Genomic DNA, 18,618 nt, shown 5'->3' on the forward strand with positions numbered 1-18,618 from the left:
TTCTCGATATTATTTAAATTCAAATTACGGATTTGATCATTAGTGAGTTGAAGTTCTGCAATGAATATAAAAGATGATATGTAGTTTGCAAAATGATAATGTAAGGTGTATTAGATTTAATTATTAGATTTAATTCATATTTAAGTTTGTTAGATATTAGATTTAAATATTAGATTTGATTCATATTTAAGTTTGTTAGATATTAGATTTAAATATTAGATTTGATTCATATTTAAGTTTGTTAGAGGCTTATAAATAGGGTGTCAATCATTGTAACTTTCAATCATGTTTTGTAGCCTCCATTCTTAATAGAATATTCATCTTTTATTCTACCTTTGCACCAACAATTGGTATCTAGAGCTCCGGTTCGGATTCATTGGGAAACACGGGAAACACGAGTGAACGTGAGGTCTTGTGTGTTTGGTTTTGATTCTTAGATTCGTGTTGAATCTTGAACAAAATCTGATCAGAATTTTAATTCTGTGGGTTGGGAAACACTGTGTGAGAAATCTGAGTGTACTGTGCAAGGTAGAAAGATGAACGGAAACGGCAACATGAACACCAAACTTCCAGTATTTGACGGTAAAAACTGGAATCGTTGGATGATCCAAATGCGTGTACTGTTCGGTGCTCAAGATGTTCTAGATCTTGTCACTGATGGTTATGTTCCGGTAGCAGCAGATGCGACGGATGAACAGAAAAACGCGCAGAAGGAAGTAAGGAAGAAGGATCAGAAAGCATTGTTCTTCATTCATCAATGTGTTGATGTAAATGTGTTTGAGAAGATTGCAGATTCAACGACAACAAAGGCTGCGTGGGACACACTGGTTAGATGTTATGGTGGTGACGCATCAGTGAAGAAGGTGAAGCTTCAGTCCTTGAGAAAGCAATATGAGAATCTCAACATGAAGAATAATGAGAAAGTTTCTGAATACATCTCCAGAGTGATTCTGATCACTAATGAGATGAAAGCGTGTGGAGAAACTCTTTCTGAAGAAACAATCATGGAGAAGGTATTGAGATCCCTTACCTGTCAATTTGATTACATTGTGGTAGCAATAGAACATTCCAAAGATCTGAGCACCATGAGAATTGAAGAGCTGCAGAGCAGTCTAGAAGCGCAAGAGTTGCGTTTGATTGAGAGAACTTCTGAAAGGGAAGTAGAGCAGCAGGCTCTGAAAGCAACTTCTGATAGGAGGTATCAGAAGCAGTCAGAAGCCAGGAGAAGATCTGATGGTGGTCAGAAGTCAGAAAGCTCAACCTCTGATAGACAAAAGAATGCTCAGAAGGGAAAAGAGAAGTATGACAAGAAGAAGATCCAATGTTACTGTTGTAAGAAGTTTGGTCACTTTGCTAGAGACTGTTGGTCAAACAAGGAGAGAAAATCAGAAGAAGCAAATATAGCCAGAAGTTCTGATGACGAATCTGTGCTATTGATGGCCTCTGAATCTGATGATATGGATCTGATAGACTGGTGGTATATGGACACTGGCTGTTCAAATCATCTTACTGGAAACAAGAAATGGCTGGTTGACTTTGACTCTGAAAAGAGGACAAAGATCAGATGTGCTGATGACAAATATCTTAATGCAGAAGGTATGGGAAATGTCAGAGTGATTCTGAACAATGGGAAAACAGCATTGATTCAGAACGTGTGGTATGTACCTGGCATCAGAAGCAATCTGATGAGTGTGGGACAATTAATTGAGAAAGGTTTTTCAGTTACCATGAAAGACAATCTTCTGAAGTTGTATGACTGCAATCAGAAGTTGATTATGGAGTCAGAACAGGGAAGGAATAGAACATTCAAGGTGAATGTCAGAACTGCAGACTCAGAATGTCTTAGTGCAACAAGTGCTGAGAAGGAGAGTGAGCTGTGGCACAGAAGATTTGGTCATTTGAATTTCAGAAGCTTAAAACATCTGAATTCAAAGAAGTTGGTACATGGAATTCCTGCAATTAAGAAGCCTGAAAAGTCATGCAAAGTTTGCATGGAAGGAAAACAACCACGATTGCCATTTGCGTCAGAAACTGCTCCAAGAGCAAAACATGCCTTGGGAGTTGTACATTCTGATGTGTGTGGTCCATTTCCAGTAGCATCGATGGGAGGGAATAAATACTTTGTGTTATTTGTTGATGAATTCACAAGAATGACATGGGTATCCCTTATTAAGTTCAAACACGAGGTGTTTGATGAATTCAAGAAGTTCAGAATGAAGGCTGAGAATCAGAGTGGTCAAAAGCTGAAGATTCTTAGAACTGACGGTGGAGGTGAGTATAACTCCAAAGAGTTCCAGAAGTTCTGTGAGGAGAATGGAATTGAGCATGAGGTTACTGCTCCTTATACCCCTCAACACAATGGTCTTGCTGAAAGAAGAAACCGAACTTTGCTTGATATGGTGAGAAGCATGCTAAAGGAGAAGAAGCTTCCTCAGAAGCTCTGGGGAGAAGCTGTTGCCACCGCAACGTATGTACTCAACCGATGTCCTACGAAGAAGTTGAAGGAAATAGTTCCAATACAGAAGTGGACTGGAGATAAGCAAAGTGTTAGTCATCTGAAGGTGTTTGGTTCTGTTTGCTATAAACATGTTCCAGAAGCCAGAAGACAGAAGCTGGATGATAGAAGCAAAGTGATGATTCTGATAGGGTACCACAGTACAGGTGCATACAAGCTCTATTGTCCAGAAACCAATAAAATTGAATTCAGCAGAGATGTGATTGTGAAGGAATCAGAAGTTTGGAATTGGGATAAGTCTCAATCTGACTCTGATGTTAGAACCTCTGAAGAAAGGTCAGAGTTCAGAATTTCTGAGGCTGGAGTAAACTCTGATATTGATTCTGATTCTGATAGTGATTCTGACTCTGGAGAAGACTCAGAAGATGAAGGTGACTCTGATGATCCAGACTCTGATGACCCAGACTCTGATGGTAATCCAGATTCTGGTGGCAATTCAGACTCTGGAAATATGCCAGACCCTGAAGATGGTCAAAGCTCTGGAGGAAGTCAACCATCTGAAGCTAGAAACTCTGAAGCTCAAGACTCTGAACAAGTTCAGAGACCACAAAGAATCAGAAACATCCCCAGAAGATATGTAGAATTTGACATGCTGAAAGACACTGAAGTAGACTTTGAAGGAGAAGTTATTCAGTGTGCCATGTTAGTAGACTCTGAACCCATAAGTACAGAAGAGGCTCTTAAGCAGAAGCTCTGGCTGAAGGCCATGAAAGAAGAACTTGATGCTATAGAGAGAAACAAGACTGGAAGTTCTGAACAAGAGATAGCCAAGTTCAAGAAAGTTCTGATGAATGAATTCGAAATGACTGATCTAGGCAAAATGACATACTTTCTAGGGATGGAATTCAGATACTCTGAGAAAGGTATTATTTTGCATTAGCTCAAGTATGAATTAGAACTTCTGAAGAGATTTGAACTGGAGAATTGTAAGATTGCTGTCACACCTTCTGATACAAATCAGAAACTGGATTCTGACTCTGATGGAAAGGATGTGGACGCTACAACCTTCAAACAGTTGGTTGGTTCTCTGAGGTATTTGTGCAATACCAGACCTGATATTTGCTATTCAGTTGGGATGGTTAGTAGGTTCATGAGTAAACCTAAGTGGTCCCATTACCAAGCTGCAGTCAGGATTCTGAGGTATATCAAGGGAACTCTGAAGTATGGAGTATTATTTCCTTCTGGAAGAAAGGATGAGTCAGAACTTCAGAGTTATTCAGATTCTGATTGGTGTGGAGACAGAGTTGACAGAAGAAGTACGTCTGGGTACTTATTCAAATTTCTGGGAGGTCCCATTTCTTGGTGTTCCAAGAAGCAACCTGTTGTGGCGTTGTCAACTTGTGAAGCTGAATATATTGCAGGTGCTGTTACTGCATGCCAAGCTGTGTGGATTCTGAATCTATTGCAGGATCTGAAGATTAAAGTAAACAAACCTCTGAAGCTGATGATTGACAACAAGTCTGCAATCAATCTTGCCAGAAACCCAGTGTTGCATGGGAGAAGCAAGCACATTGAGACCAAGTATCATTTTCTGAGACATCAAGTTCAGAGGGGAGTGTTAGAAGTTGTACACTGCAGCACTCAGAAGCAGTTGGCAGATGTTCTGACGAAAGCTATCAAGACTGATCAATTTCTCAGATTAAGGGATGGAATTGGTGTTACAAGTTTTGATGGAATATGAATTAAGGGATGGTATTAGATTTAATTATTAGATTTAATTCATATTTAAGTTTGTTAGATATTAGATTTAAATATTAGATTTGATTCATATTTAAGTTTGTTAGATATTAGATTTAAATATTAGATTTGATTCATATTTAAGTTTGTTAGAGGCTTATAAATAGGGTGTCAATCATTGTAACTTTCAATCATGTTTTGTAGCCTCCATTCTTAATAGAATATTCATCTTTTATTCTACCTTTGCACCAACAAGGTGTAGTATGATTTTGAAGTTTACAAAATATTTCTAGGGTGTAGAGTGATGTGGGGAAAGTATGGGTTACATAAGCGAGAAAACGGATGGTGCACTGTCAATCAATGACAACTATGTATCCCGTCAAGTCAGCTATTAAATTTTAAATTATTTATATGATTTGACATTTTAAAATATTTTAATTGGATGCATGTGTAATACTTTTTTACACTAGCAGTACAGTACCATTAAACTCCACATAAGCATGAAAGATTCGAATTCAATTTTTCTTTTGACAACTCCATATTTAAGCAACATCATATCACTAACCAAGGGAAAATGAAGATTAAATGTGTAGTATGATTTTGAACTTGATTTTTGAGTTTTTTGAATACTAAATTTTAGTTTGGATTTGAGTAGAGGAGGTTGAGAGTATTTCAAATTTACAAAAATTTCTGAACTGAAAGTTTGTTTGGACCTTCGCCAGAGCTTGATTGGATAATCGCTGTGTCCACCATTATTGCCGATAAGTTTTTGAGATTTTCGTTCAAGTAAGTCTAATCCTGATTTTTTTCTTGTGTTTTAATGTTTATACATGCTTAAGAAACTTATTTCAATCATTAGTTGCATAAAAATACGTTTAAATTGAATTTTCGAAAAATCAGTGTTCTTGAGCATCCCATTATAAATGATTAATTTTTTAAAAATTTATTATTTATTGATTTTAAAGCATTCCATTATGTTCGTGAGATCGAATAGATGAATTTTCATTATTCATTTATGTGATTTCGTAAAAATTTGAGAAATTTACATGTGAATCAAATTTTAACTAGTAATGTATTTTATGTTACAATTTGCAGTATTTTTTAAAAATTGTTCTTACACATGGTTCTTACTTTTTTTTACTTATTATTGTTTTTTTATTCTCTTTTATTTTTATATAATTAATTAATTAATTTTGTTAATTAATTTTAATTAACTTGATTAATTAATTAAATTTATTTTAATTGATTAATTTTGTTAATTAATTTTGTTATTTGATTAATTTGATTAATTGATTTTTAATTAATTTGATTAATTTTTTTAATTAATTATTAAATAATTTTATAAAATCAACCTTTTAAAAATTAAATTAAATATTTGATCAACATCAAGTTGGTTTTCAAAGTATTTCATCATTTCATCGTTATCAAACCACTTTCATAAGTAAATATTACATAAAAAATCTTTGTATAGTAAAATCGAAAGAAGAGGAACATTAGAGTCTCGCATTCCATGAAAACCTCAAATGATCGGCCCCGAGACATACGTTTTAGATTAACCATTTATTCTTTCTTTCGTTCTAAAACACTTAATTAAAACTTGGACAAAAAAGGAACATTGTAGTCTCGAATTCCATGAAAACCTTGAATAATCGGCTCCGAGACACACATCTTGATCTCACCGAACGTTAGTTGTCTGCAAACAAATTTTATAAACACTGAAAAAGGAACATTGGAGTCTCGTATTCCACGAAAGCCTCAAATAATCGACCCCGAGACACACGTCTTGATCCTATTGAGCATTCCTCATTCTCTTAAAAAACACTCAACAAACCACCTTTTGTTTTTTTTTCTTTTTTTCTTTTTTTCTTTTCCTTCTATTTGAACTAAAGTGAAGAAGTCACGTAGGCCCCTGCGACCCCACGATCTTTTTCTTTTTTCTTTTTTCTTTTCTTTTATTACTTTTTCTTTGTCTTTTTATATAATTAATTGATTAAACTTATTTAATTGATCGATTTTGTTAATTAATATTTTTAATTAACTTATTAGTTGATTAAATTTATTTTATTTGATTAATTTTGTTAATTTATTTTTAATTAACTTAATTAATTAATTAAATTTATTTTAATTAATTAATTTAGTTAATTGATTTTTAATTAGCTTGATTAATTGATTAATTTTATTTTAATTGATTACTTTTATTAATTGATTTTTAATTAGTTTGATTAATTGATTAATTGATTAATTTGGTTACTTGATTAATTAAATAACTTGATAACATAAAATCAATCTTTCAAAAATCAAATTAAATACTTGATCAACATCAAGTCGGTTTCCAAAATATCTCACAACTTCATCGTTATCAAACCAGTTTCCTAATTAAATATTATGTTAAAAATCTTTTTATAATAAAATTGAAAGAAAGGGAACATTAGAGTCTTGCATTCAATGAAAACCTCTAATGATCAACCCCGAGACATACATATTAGTTTATCGATTATTCTTCCTTTCGTTCTAAAATACCTTAATCAAGCTTGGACAAAAGGGACATTGGAGTCTTGCAATCCATGAAAACAATGAACAATCAGTCCTGAGGAACACGTCTTGGTCCTACCGAACGTTTGTTGTCCCCAAATAAATTTCATAAACGCATCAAATGAAAAATTTACATTGGAGTCTCGTATTCCATGAAAATCTTGAATAATCGGTCCTATCGATCATTCGTCATTCTCCTAAAAAACGATTCAACACATCAAATCTATTTTTCTCTCCCCCATCCGATCGAAAACCTTTTCAAAAAAAATATTGTTTAGTCCGTTCTACCGCAATACGAACAAACGATTTAAGTCTCCCATTATGAGCACAAGCAACGTTTAACCGCTACAGCGCGATCTAAATATTCGTTCAATAAAATAAACCAACCAACACGTAGCTTTTTATCCATAACTACGTAGCTTGAGTTCCCCATCACACTTGGGGGTACATAGGAGTGAGATTCAAACGTCTCGTCATACACTATTTTGAAAATCCAAAAATAATTCATTTCTCGCCCAAGTACAAATATTTTCAAATTCATTTCTACTCAAGTGCGAATCCTTTGCAACAAGTCTTTCTTCGCCCAAGCGGGAGCCTTTCTTAACTATTCTTTTTCCTCCCAAGTGCGACTAAACCCATTTTTCACAATTAAAGTCAACCAACAAACAAAGTTCTTTCAACGAAGAACTGCGTAGTTTTGAATTCCTAATTGTACTTGAGGATATGTAGGAGCAAGACCCACAATCTTGTCAAACACCATAACAAAAATCTTTTTGCAACCCCTTTTATTTTCCTTTTTTAACTATTAATCATTTTAAGAAAAATAACGTAAGGTAACATTCAATCGCAAATCTAACTAAATGGTTCACATCGAGTACAACAGATGTGAGTGGTGTTAATACCTTCCCCTTACATAACCGACTCCCGACCCTAAATTTGGTTGTGACGACCATTTTCCTTTTATTTTAAGGGGTTTTACTGATATTTCCCCTTTCCTTCTTTGAAATAAATATAGTTTGGTCGCGATTTTGTTCAATCATTCCGTGATCGCGCGAACGCTCGTGAGGTCGTATTTTTCGAGATGCGACAATGGGCTCCGTCTCATGACTTTAGAGATTTCTTATTAGGATTTCTAGACTTATTGTATTTAAGTCCTTTGCTTCTTGAATGCTTATCCCATTTGGTTTATATTTGGCAGGAATACTCCTAAGAATCTTCTTGACATGATCAGAAGTTATATAGCTCTTGTCCAGAACTTGAAGTTCAGATACAAGAACTTGAAACCTTGAAAACATGGCTTCAATGTCTCCATCTTCCTTCATTCTGAACAGTTCATACAGTTGGACAAAAAGGTTAGCCTTTGCCTCTTTAACCTGTTGATTGTCTTCATAGGTAGCAACCAAGGATTCAAAATATTTTTAGTAGTAGAATCATTGATTGTTTGGAGGTACTCATAATGGGGTAGAGCATTTATCATAATGCCATACACTCTGTGATGTTTACTATAGGTTTTATTTTGAGCAGGAGTGAGGCTCTTTGTATCAACCACCATTCCCACTCCATCCATTAGAATTTCAATACCAACTTCAAGAATATCCCACAACTCATCATCAACACCTATGATGTGAGTGTTTATCTTACTTTTCCATCGTTCAAACTCAGTAGAATCTCCACTGAAGTTTGGAGGTTTATAAGTATATTTGTTCATTTAAGAGGTACTATAATCATGGTTTACAATAATGTTTCTAGGACTAGAGGTTTTAGACGTATCAGTCAAGTTTTTTTCTTAGGATCTTTTTCGTACCACTGTTAACTGAAGGTGACAAAAACACAAGAGGGGGAGTTGGATTGTGTTTTATTTCTTTTTCTTTTCTCTAAGTCTCTTATAAGATTCTTAACGCAAGGTCTAAAATATGATATTTAGTTAAGAGTTTACAGTTGATAAAACACGTTCAGAGTTAGAGAGAGAGATCAAAATAGAGACACAAGCAGATTTATCCAGGTTCCTCCCACAAATCGAGAGTAGTGCAGTCCCCTTGTACTTCCAATATATTTCACTATAATCACAATTGATTACAATTTGCTCCAGCACACAAGCAAGATAATTCCAATGCTCAAACAGACAAGTAAGAGACTTCTAATGCTCAAGTACACAACTAAAGACTTCAGATGCTTAATGTAACACCTCAAAATTTGCCCTCCTCTTCTTGGGACTAGTTTAACACATTGCATTTCATATTTTAGGGCATTAGGCATTGCATTTTTGCATATCATATGAGAATAAGAAGGTCATCCTCCAAAGTCTTTTCAAGAGATGGAGAAGTTACATGATTCAAGCCTGAGGGTCACTAGGAGTTGATCATCAACCATCTGAGGGTTTGCAATTCAGTTAGGGTTTTCTTGATTCTTCAAGAGTATTGAGCATTATCTTGTTTGAAAGGATATATTACCATCATCATGGTTCTATCATCACCAAGGGTTTCAGAGTGCATCCTCAAGTTCCTTTGGATTAGGGTTTTGACCTCTGGTCAACCCTAATCAATGACATTCTTTCAACTAGGGCTTCTCAAAGAAATAAGGTATTGGCTGATGATGAGGATCACATGGTTATCATGAGGAGCTTACATAAGCTAGGGTTTCATTTTTGAGCATTTTTCTCAAGTGGTAGAGGCTCAAGCTGATCAGGGCATTTCAAGGTCATCTGTGGACCAGAAAGTCAACTGAGGGCTATGAGGTGGGGAAATGAGTTTCAACACCTCAATCATGTTCAAAAGAGGTCCATTTTTCATTCTAAACATCTATCTTGAAGATTTTGAAGTCATGGCAAAAGTTTCCCAAAATGGAAAGTGACCTGTAATTGAAAGTTTCTAAAAATGGCAAGTTTTTGGTCCACATTCAACTTGACTTATCAACATCAAAGAAGCTTCAAATGGATTTTTGGTGAACATGAAAGTTGAAGATATTTCTCTCCCATTTTCAAAAAGTCCTGTTTCATGTTCATTTGATAATTGGTTGAGAAATTATGGCCAGATGATCACAACGCATGCATGGAAGTTCAACATGGCATAACTTTTGATTCAAAATTCCAAATTGGTCCACTCTTTTTGCAAAATGCTTGTCATGACCAATACTTTTCAAATGAAGCCTTGCCTTGCATGGAAGAAGCTCATGTGATAACTTGTTCATTCATGTACATTTTGGAGGGAAATTCAAGAATTCAAATTTGGTTCAAGCTACAATCAAATTAACACTTCCATGCTGACCATTGGATGATTTGGAGTGATTTCAAGCCCTTGCATAGCACTGTTCACGTGCACATGGCCATGCATAACCTCATTTGCATTTTTTGCACTTTGCTTCATTTTTCCTTAATCTCAATTAACCACAGCCTAATTTGATTAACAACATGATTAGCACATCATATATAAGCCTAATCATAACTGCATTTGCCATAATAACACATTTCAGATCTGAAATTCAAGCTTCCCTCCATTTTTTCTCTCACTTCAAACTTCATTTTTCTTCACACAATTCATCAATTTCTTTGCATAATCATGATTATGGAGTATCATTGAGCAAGAATCCACGTTTGGTTTGAAGAATTTGGTCCAGAATTGAGCAGATCGAAAGCACGAACATGTTGATGGAGCTTGAGAATTGAGCAAGATCCACGTGCCTTCAACCACTATTTCTTGCACAAAGCTTCATAGGAGGATTATTGGAGCATATCTGGAGAGTTTGAGCCCCTGAACACGCGATTCCAGCTACTGCTATCTCAAGTAGGTGAAAATTTTATCATCTCTTTTCTTCAATTTCTTGCCATGAACATGTAGATCTTGCTTAGGTGATCATGCTGATATGTTTAAAATTAATTTTGGTGAAGAAATGAGGAAGTTATGTTGAATTCAAGTTTAGATCTAGAATTTGTTCTTGCTCGATTTGAAGAATTCATGATGAATTAGGATGAATGAATATGATATTTGAGATGTGTGATGAGAGACCTTTCGAACGGTACCAATTTTATGCATTTCTGGAATTTTTTGGTTGAAGGTCACCGGAATACAACCGGAGAAGACGACCGGAACTACTGTTCCGGCGTCTGGTTCGCTGCCTAGGGTTTTGCCTATATGGCATCCATGCATGCGCTTATGTGTTGGTTTCATTGGCTGTAGTGTGTTTGACTGGCCTCGCGTGTTGTTTGACTGATGAGTGTGCGCGCCACATAGATTAATGAAACGCTGTGTTTCATTGTGCTGGCTTGGCGCTGATGTGTGCTGTTACGTGTGTATTCCATTGGTTCTTGTTCATTTGACCTCGCTTGTGTGGCATTTGACTGCTGACTGTGTGCCACGCGTTTAATGAAACGCATCGCTTCATGAGCGCCATTGGCCTGGCATGCGTGGGTTCGATTCCCCGCTTGTGTGGTTTCTGAAATCCAATTGATTTTTCTCAATTACCCTGGATGCGTAGGTTCGATTCCTGGCAATGTGTTTTGTGAATTTAATTTTTTTTGAGCGCCTTTTGTCAACCTTCATGGCATGTGTTCGAACCTGGCTGATTGCATTTTGCTGATTTCATTTGAATCCAATGTTTCCCTCCAATTTTCATGCATGATCCATTTTATTTGTTCTAATTTGAAAAATCACAAAAAATAGTAGACATGTCCAAATTGATCCCAATTTTTTTTTTCACATGCTTGTTTTAATGTCTAGTATTTTTTGATATTATTTTCATGAATTGTTTGTTTCTGGATTTTTTAATTGTGAATTTTGATTGAGCCTTGTATCATTTTGATATGTTGCATTCATTTGCTTGTGAAATCTCCATTGTTGATCCAATTGCTTTGAAATTTGACATGCTTGATCATAACATGTGATATGATTTTTTGGCTTTGGTTTGAGATTTTTCTCATATGCCATTACTGTTTTGGACACATGAACATGTAGTGTGACAATTTGTGTCACATTCTTGACCTTGCATTTATGCATTTTCATTTACCTATCATTTGAGCTCTTCTGGATCTTTTTTGCATGATGATCATTCATAACATGTTGAGCTCTCATAAAAGTTTTCATGATCATTGGATTCTTTTCTGTTTTGATTTGGATTTTCTAATTTGGATGTCCAACTTTGTACATATTGTTTGCCTTTGCATAACATGATTTGTTTGACGGCTTTGCCTTATGAATTGGTTTTGGTCCTTTTGAGGACTCTTTCTTGTTTGATTGAATGTGCTTCATGTGAAATATTGACTTCTGTTTTGGTCATTTGACTTGCTTTTGAACCTAGTCTTTGCACTAGTGGTTTGTACACATACTAATTGTGCTTTGTGTTTCAGGTTTGAGCATTTGGCACTAATGGTTGGTTTGGTTTCACTTTGTGAGATGCCAATACCTTTGATTACTAACTCTTGTTGTCTTGTAGGTCAATTGATGTGGTGAACTCACTTGAGTGCTTTCACTTATGACTTGCATTGTGTAGATATTGGAAAGTTCCGCTGTTGTTTTCTGATTGGTTGTCTGAGATACTAACTGTTAAGCTTTTATACAGGTACATTAGTTGCTTGCTAGCTAGATTTTGCTTAAGCTTTGGAGTGTGGTTGATACACCACTGAGGTAGTTTAGCCTTCTTACTCCATGTAGTCTGGAAGTCCTGTCACCTTTTTGGCAGGCATTTTGGCTGAAGTCCTCCTTATGAGGCTCTGATTGTGTTTGTTTACATTTATGCCAAAGACCTCCAAGTGAGGCATGTTACTTGTTAAGTCCTCCTAAGTGAAGAGGCAATTAAAAGATAGAAGGGATTAGCAATCAATCCCCTGTTATTCAGTGAGTCGTTCATTATGCTCGCACTACGTGCTGATGCTCTTGAACAATGTACCCAAGATCTTTGTATAGAGTCAGTCAAGTGGAATAAGGTCCCTCTTTCTGGATCCCCACGCTTTCTTTGATTTGAGCTCACCCAGGCCAGGGTTAAGAGCATGAGGTCTAATCCTCATTACCACATTTCATCAGCTTCACCCTAACTCTCAATGTTAGTGGTTAAGAGCTTCAGCATACCCCTACAGTTTTGGCTTGTTTGTCGAGGTTGATATGACCCCTCTTGACTAAAGCCCAACCATTTGTCTGAGCCTCTTGTATGTATATAGTGTGTGATGGTTGATCATTTGTGATTGGTGTTTACTTGCTGTTTGGACTGACTTGCTTCCTGTGTGAGTTAGGTGCATGATTAGAGACCTTAACTTAGGGATTTGTTTGCATGACAACTTTTAGGCTCGAGTTAGTCTCCCTTTTAGTTTGTTTGCTTCCCTGGTCTCTGGTTAGGAGAGAGTTTCTCCCCTGTTAAGGGGAACTACGTCGCCCTGATTCTCATACCAGATGAGATACGTAGGCAGGAGATCGAGCGAGATCTCTCTGGGCACTTTTTTTTCTTTTTGGTGTGTGTTCAACCTTTTGTTTCTTTTGACGTCTCAGCGTCTCTTTGTGTTTGTGTGACAACTATTAGGCTCGAGTTCCCGACTCCCTATTAGTTTGTCAATATGATAACCTTTTGCTTTGGTGTTCGCTGGTTAGCGTGTGTGTGTTTGGAGTCGGGTGTAAGTCCATGTATTGGCATTCTGTTTCCTTTTGTTTGGTTATTGTCAGGAGTTGGATGTAAGTCCATGGATTGGCATTCTGTTTCCTTGTTGAGTTTTTCTTCTGACGTCTTAGCGTCTCTTTTTGGTGTTTTGTTTCGGCGTGCGTTAGCCGAGCTACGAGTGCTCTGATTCTTACTCTGGATAGAGAAGATACGTAGGCATAGGATGCGATATCCTAGCGAGCATGTTGCCCATTTCCCCGAACTACGTTGACTCTGATGTTTGTTTCTTACAAACTACGTAGGCCCAGGATGCGACATCCTGCCGAGTCCCCTTCCTCCATCTTCTTTCACCTGTTTTATTATTCCAGTTTGTGCAATTTCTTTGAGCAGTTTATTAGCAACCTTATTCTATTCTTTTCCTATTCTTTTGAGCGTGGATCCCGTCGAGTACGGCGGACGTGAGGGGTGCTAATACCTTCCCCTTGCGTAACCGACTCCCGTACCTTGTAATCTCTAGTCGTAAGACCGTTCCTTTTCCCTTTCTTAGGTTAGTCCTGCGCTTCCTTTCCGTCATAGGATGAATAGCATCGGTGGCGGCTCTATAAACTTGTGTTTTTTCCGCCGGTTATTTTTTCGCGTTGCGACACTTAAACACTTAGCAAGAACTTCAAATGCTCAGACACCCAAGCAACAGACTTCTTACAATCTAACTCACAAAGAAAAGATTTTTTGTTTCTTACACTTGATATACAATCAGAGGTGTAAACAAAATACAACACAATAAGACTCTTAAGACTTAAGAACTTCTAAGATATATAAGTGTTAAGAAATACTAAGTTAAACTTGTGCTTTTTGTGTGACAGAGTAATAGCTCTTTTATTGTCAATGGTTCATTGTTTATTTCTTCAAGTCCTCAGTTGCTTATATAGAGAGATATAAAAGATTTGTTGAAGATCACAAGTGAGTCTTGGAGAAGCTTGATCAGAGACGTTGGAATGTTACTTGATATGGTTAATCACTTTGAAAATATATTTGAAATCCTTCGCTTCAAAAGGAATTATTTGTTTTATTCCAATTGTCTGTGAATATTTTTATTTAAATCGTCACATGATCAGAAGAAGATAAATTTTTCTCTGAGTTTGAAAGTGGCATGTCAGAGTCTCCTCGATCCTTGAATTGACTGGCCTCAGAGTCTAGTTGTGACCTATCACAGTCTTCTTGATCCTTTTGTTGACTGAATTCAGAGTCTTAGTCTTCAGAGGTTGAATTTCTTAAAAAGTTGACCTCCTTCAGAGTATGAGTCCTTAGAGTCTGGTTCTGATCCTTCCGATTATGGATCTTTTAGCTTCTCTTTAAATGTCCACTTTTAGTATTAGAACTGACTTTATATCAAAATTTTTAATCTTTGATCCTGCACACTTGAACATATGTTAGTATACCCAATTGTTCTTTAAATACTTTGTTATCCTACAAAATTAGAGATATGGTACAAACCAATTATGTTCCAACACTAGTAAGTTAAGGGCGGGTCATCCTAAAATGGCATTGTAAGGGTGCAAAATGTTTACCACATGATACTTCACTTCAATTGTTAGCGCTCACTTTTGAGCTAAACTTCACTTTAAGAGTTATCTGGCCCCTTACATGTACATGCTCACCTAAAAGTCCAATTAAAGAACCTTGGAATGCTATGATGATTTTGGGGTCAAGTTGGAGCCTTTGGAAAGCGCTTTGTAACACCCCGAATTCAATTAATTAATTTAATTGAATTTAGTTGCATTTTACTTAAATTATTAAGTGATTTATATTCTTTTATTTGGATAATTGGAGAATATATGTGTTTTAGAGGGTATTTGAGAGAGTTAAGGAAATGGTAGAAATTAATTAGATTAATTTTAATTAATTAAGTTGAGTGAAATAATTAAAAATAAGATAGTTGTAGAAAAATAAGGGAAATAATAAAATTTCGTGGATAATTGAATTATTAGAAATTAAAATAAAAGAATTAGAGTTAGTGAGAGGAGTAAGGGCAAAATAGAGAATACGAGAGTAAGTTGAGAGTAACAAGAGAATAACCTAATTAAGGAGAATTAAGATTTCGTTTAAATATAAAAGAGTGAGAGTTGAACTTTGATAGTACATATTATTTTGGGAACAAGAGAAAAGAGGCAAGAGAGGCAACCTAGGACTTAAAGAGAAAACACCTTTGTTAAGGAGCTTAGGGCTTGCTTTGCTGGAAATCCAAGATAATTAGTTTTTTCTTTTGATTTCACCATTGATGATGTTTTCATGTGTTTATTTATGAAAATAATGTAAATTATATCTCCGATTATTGTGATTCATAAATTGATTTATGTGTTATTACATGTTTAATTGTTATCAAATTAATCCATGTTATTAAATTCATGTTACGATGTGTTTGGATGTTAGAATAGAACGAGTATGATCTATGAGCGTTATGGATTGGAGGAGATGAAGTGAACGTGATATTAAAATTGTTTTTTTTTTGGAAAATTGGATGATGTCAATCGATTGACCCCTGATGTAAGTAGATTAATCATGTAAAAATTAGTTTTTTTTTTGGTAAAAGGGATAATGTCAATCGATTGATGGCTTGATGCAATTGATTGATGCTAGAGTAATGAACAATAAAAATTAGGAAAATAAAAGGTGTCAATAAATTGACACCCTGGGACAATCTATTGATGTCAATCGATTAATGGGGATAATTAATCGATTAATTGTTGAAAACAATGTCGAAACTAGAAAATTGTCATTTTAGTGTTTTTGTCATAACTTTAGTTCCGTAAATTCAAATGAGGTGCAGTTTGAAGCGTTGAAAATTTAACGTGTATGGATATCCTATAGTGATGTATTAACAGGCTAGATAGGTTATGAAATTTGTGAAAAATATTTATTTTACTTGTTACGTAATGGTTGACAGTAACGAACGAACAATTAATTATTGTGAAATGACGCATTAATGATGAAGCAATGATAAGATGAGTGGATATGATTAAGTACTATGTGGGTGTTTATTCTATGTGTGAATATATATTGTGAAGTGAAAGTATAATTATGTGAATTTTTATACACACTTGCTGATGATTATTGAGATGTATAGTCCGAAGTAAGGACTATTGGTGATGCTTTATATGCATGATTATTTACAGTTATATGCGGGACTACAATCATTGTTTTGTTATTTTTATGCATGGTTGTTTAAATTTAGACGTGGGCCTGTAATCATTGTTGTGTTGTTGTCGTTGCATTGTTGTATGCCATGCATATATGTTGTCGTTGTTGTGAAATAGCCGAGTCACGAGTTTAGATGTGGGGACTAGTGACTTGTCCCAAGCTCATAGAGGGGGGTTGGAGCTTAGAGAAGGGGGCTCGGTGTTTATATGTTGGGACCCGGTTCATATGAATAACCATTATTGAGTTGACACCACATACATATAGAGTCGAGGTGTTGTCACATTGCATACGCATTGACATTTGTGAATTGATGATTGTTGTGTTAATATATTACCTGGTGATAATTCTTGTTGTTGTTTAGGCTACCCTTCTTGATCTTTTGAACCGCTAACATATTTGAGTGTGTTCTCACCCATTTGTTTTATGTTGTCTACCATGGACAACCTGCGAATACTCAGGAGTAAAGTTTTTGTTGTTGTGAATGGAAGATAGCTTCTTGGAGCCCATCTTCATTTATTTTTTCGTTTATCATTATTACTCAGTCAAATGCTCTGATCTATAACATCAGGAATAAGGCGTTTTTACTATATTTTGAGTTAATGTTGAATTATGTGGTTTAAAGTCTAATATTTATTTGTGAACTTTAAGTTTGAAGTTGTTATTGTGTTAATTTCGGCCGAATGTTGTTAAATGTTTTTGAAAGTTTTTGGCTGGTTGTCATAGTGACATCTTAAATTATCGATTATATATTTTAATATAAGTTTCAGGGTTTATAGTGTTACATAGTGTTATCAGAGCAAGTCGGCCCATCGGTCCAGGTTGTGTAATTTTGTTTGTTCCCTGGTATACGACATGCTTGTGAAACACTGTCGGTGCTTGTTTGTTTTACTAACCGTTTGTTAGCAAGATCGAGATTGAAACAAGTGGGGGAGAAACTTCTGCTTCTCTAGGGTGATTCGGGTGTGGAGGATTGGTTCAACGTGCTACCAATTGCAAGAGTACATGTGTTGTTGAGGCTGAATTTTTTCTTGAACACTAAGAGATTTAGTATGATTCACTGACTACTTTGTTGGTGTGTTTGAATTATCCTTTGACAATTTATGGTAGAGATTTCAGGATTGAATTACTTTGTCTGCCTTAAAGTCAACTCGATGTTATTCTAGGGATGAATTGGTTGGAGTTCAACCATGTGCACATCAATTATTTTGATAAAACGGTGAAGTTTCTTGAATTCGAGGAGAGTACATAGTCGAGTTTCATGATCGCAAGACAAGTAGGAATGTCCTTGAGAGAGAGAGAGAGAGATTACATATCTACCTATTGTGCGTGAGTTCCCTAAAGTGTTCTTAGATGACATTAGTAATTTTCCATCAGAGCGCGAAGTTGAGTTCGTTATAGACTCAGTACCTGGTACTAGTCATGTGTTGATGGCTTCTTATAGGATGTATGCCTTAAAGCTGAATGAGTTGAAGAAACAGTTAAAGGATCTACTTGACAAGAAGTTTGTTCGACCGAGGGTTTTGTCGTGGGTAGCTCTGGTTCTGCTAGTTAAGAAGAAAGATGGTAGCATGAGGTTGTGTGTTGACTAACGACAATTTAACAAGGTTACTATCAAGAATAAGTATTTGCTTCCCGAAATTGATGATTTGATGGATCAGTTGGTTGGTGCTTGTGTATTCAGTAAGATTGATTCATGGTCGGTTTATCATCAGATTCGTGTAAAGTCAGAATATAATTTGTAGATTGTGTTCAGAACGAGATATGGTCACAATGAGTATTTTGTGATTCCGTATGGTAATGTCTAATGCGTCTGGAGTGTTCATGGAATACATGAATAGAAGATTCCATCCTTATCTAGATTAGTTTGTTGTTGTGTTCATCGATGATATTTTGATATATTCTAAGTCTAATGAACAACATGCAGAGCACCTGAAAGTTATGTTGCAGACCTTGAAAGAAAAAGAGTTGTATGTGAAGTTATCTAAGTATGAGTTCTAGCTAAAAGAAGTGAGTTTCCTTGGTTATGTAATATCTAGTGGTGGTATCAAAATGGATCCATCGAAGATAGATGCAATGTTGCAATTGGAAGTCCCAAAGTCTGTTACTGAGATCATAAGTTT

The sequence above is a fragment of the Lathyrus oleraceus genome, chromosome 4, assembly GCF_024323335.1.
Source record: "Lathyrus oleraceus cultivar Zhongwan6 chromosome 4, CAAS_Psat_ZW6_1.0, whole genome shotgun sequence".
Taxonomy (NCBI): Eukaryota; Viridiplantae; Streptophyta; class Magnoliopsida; order Fabales; family Fabaceae; genus Lathyrus; species Lathyrus oleraceus.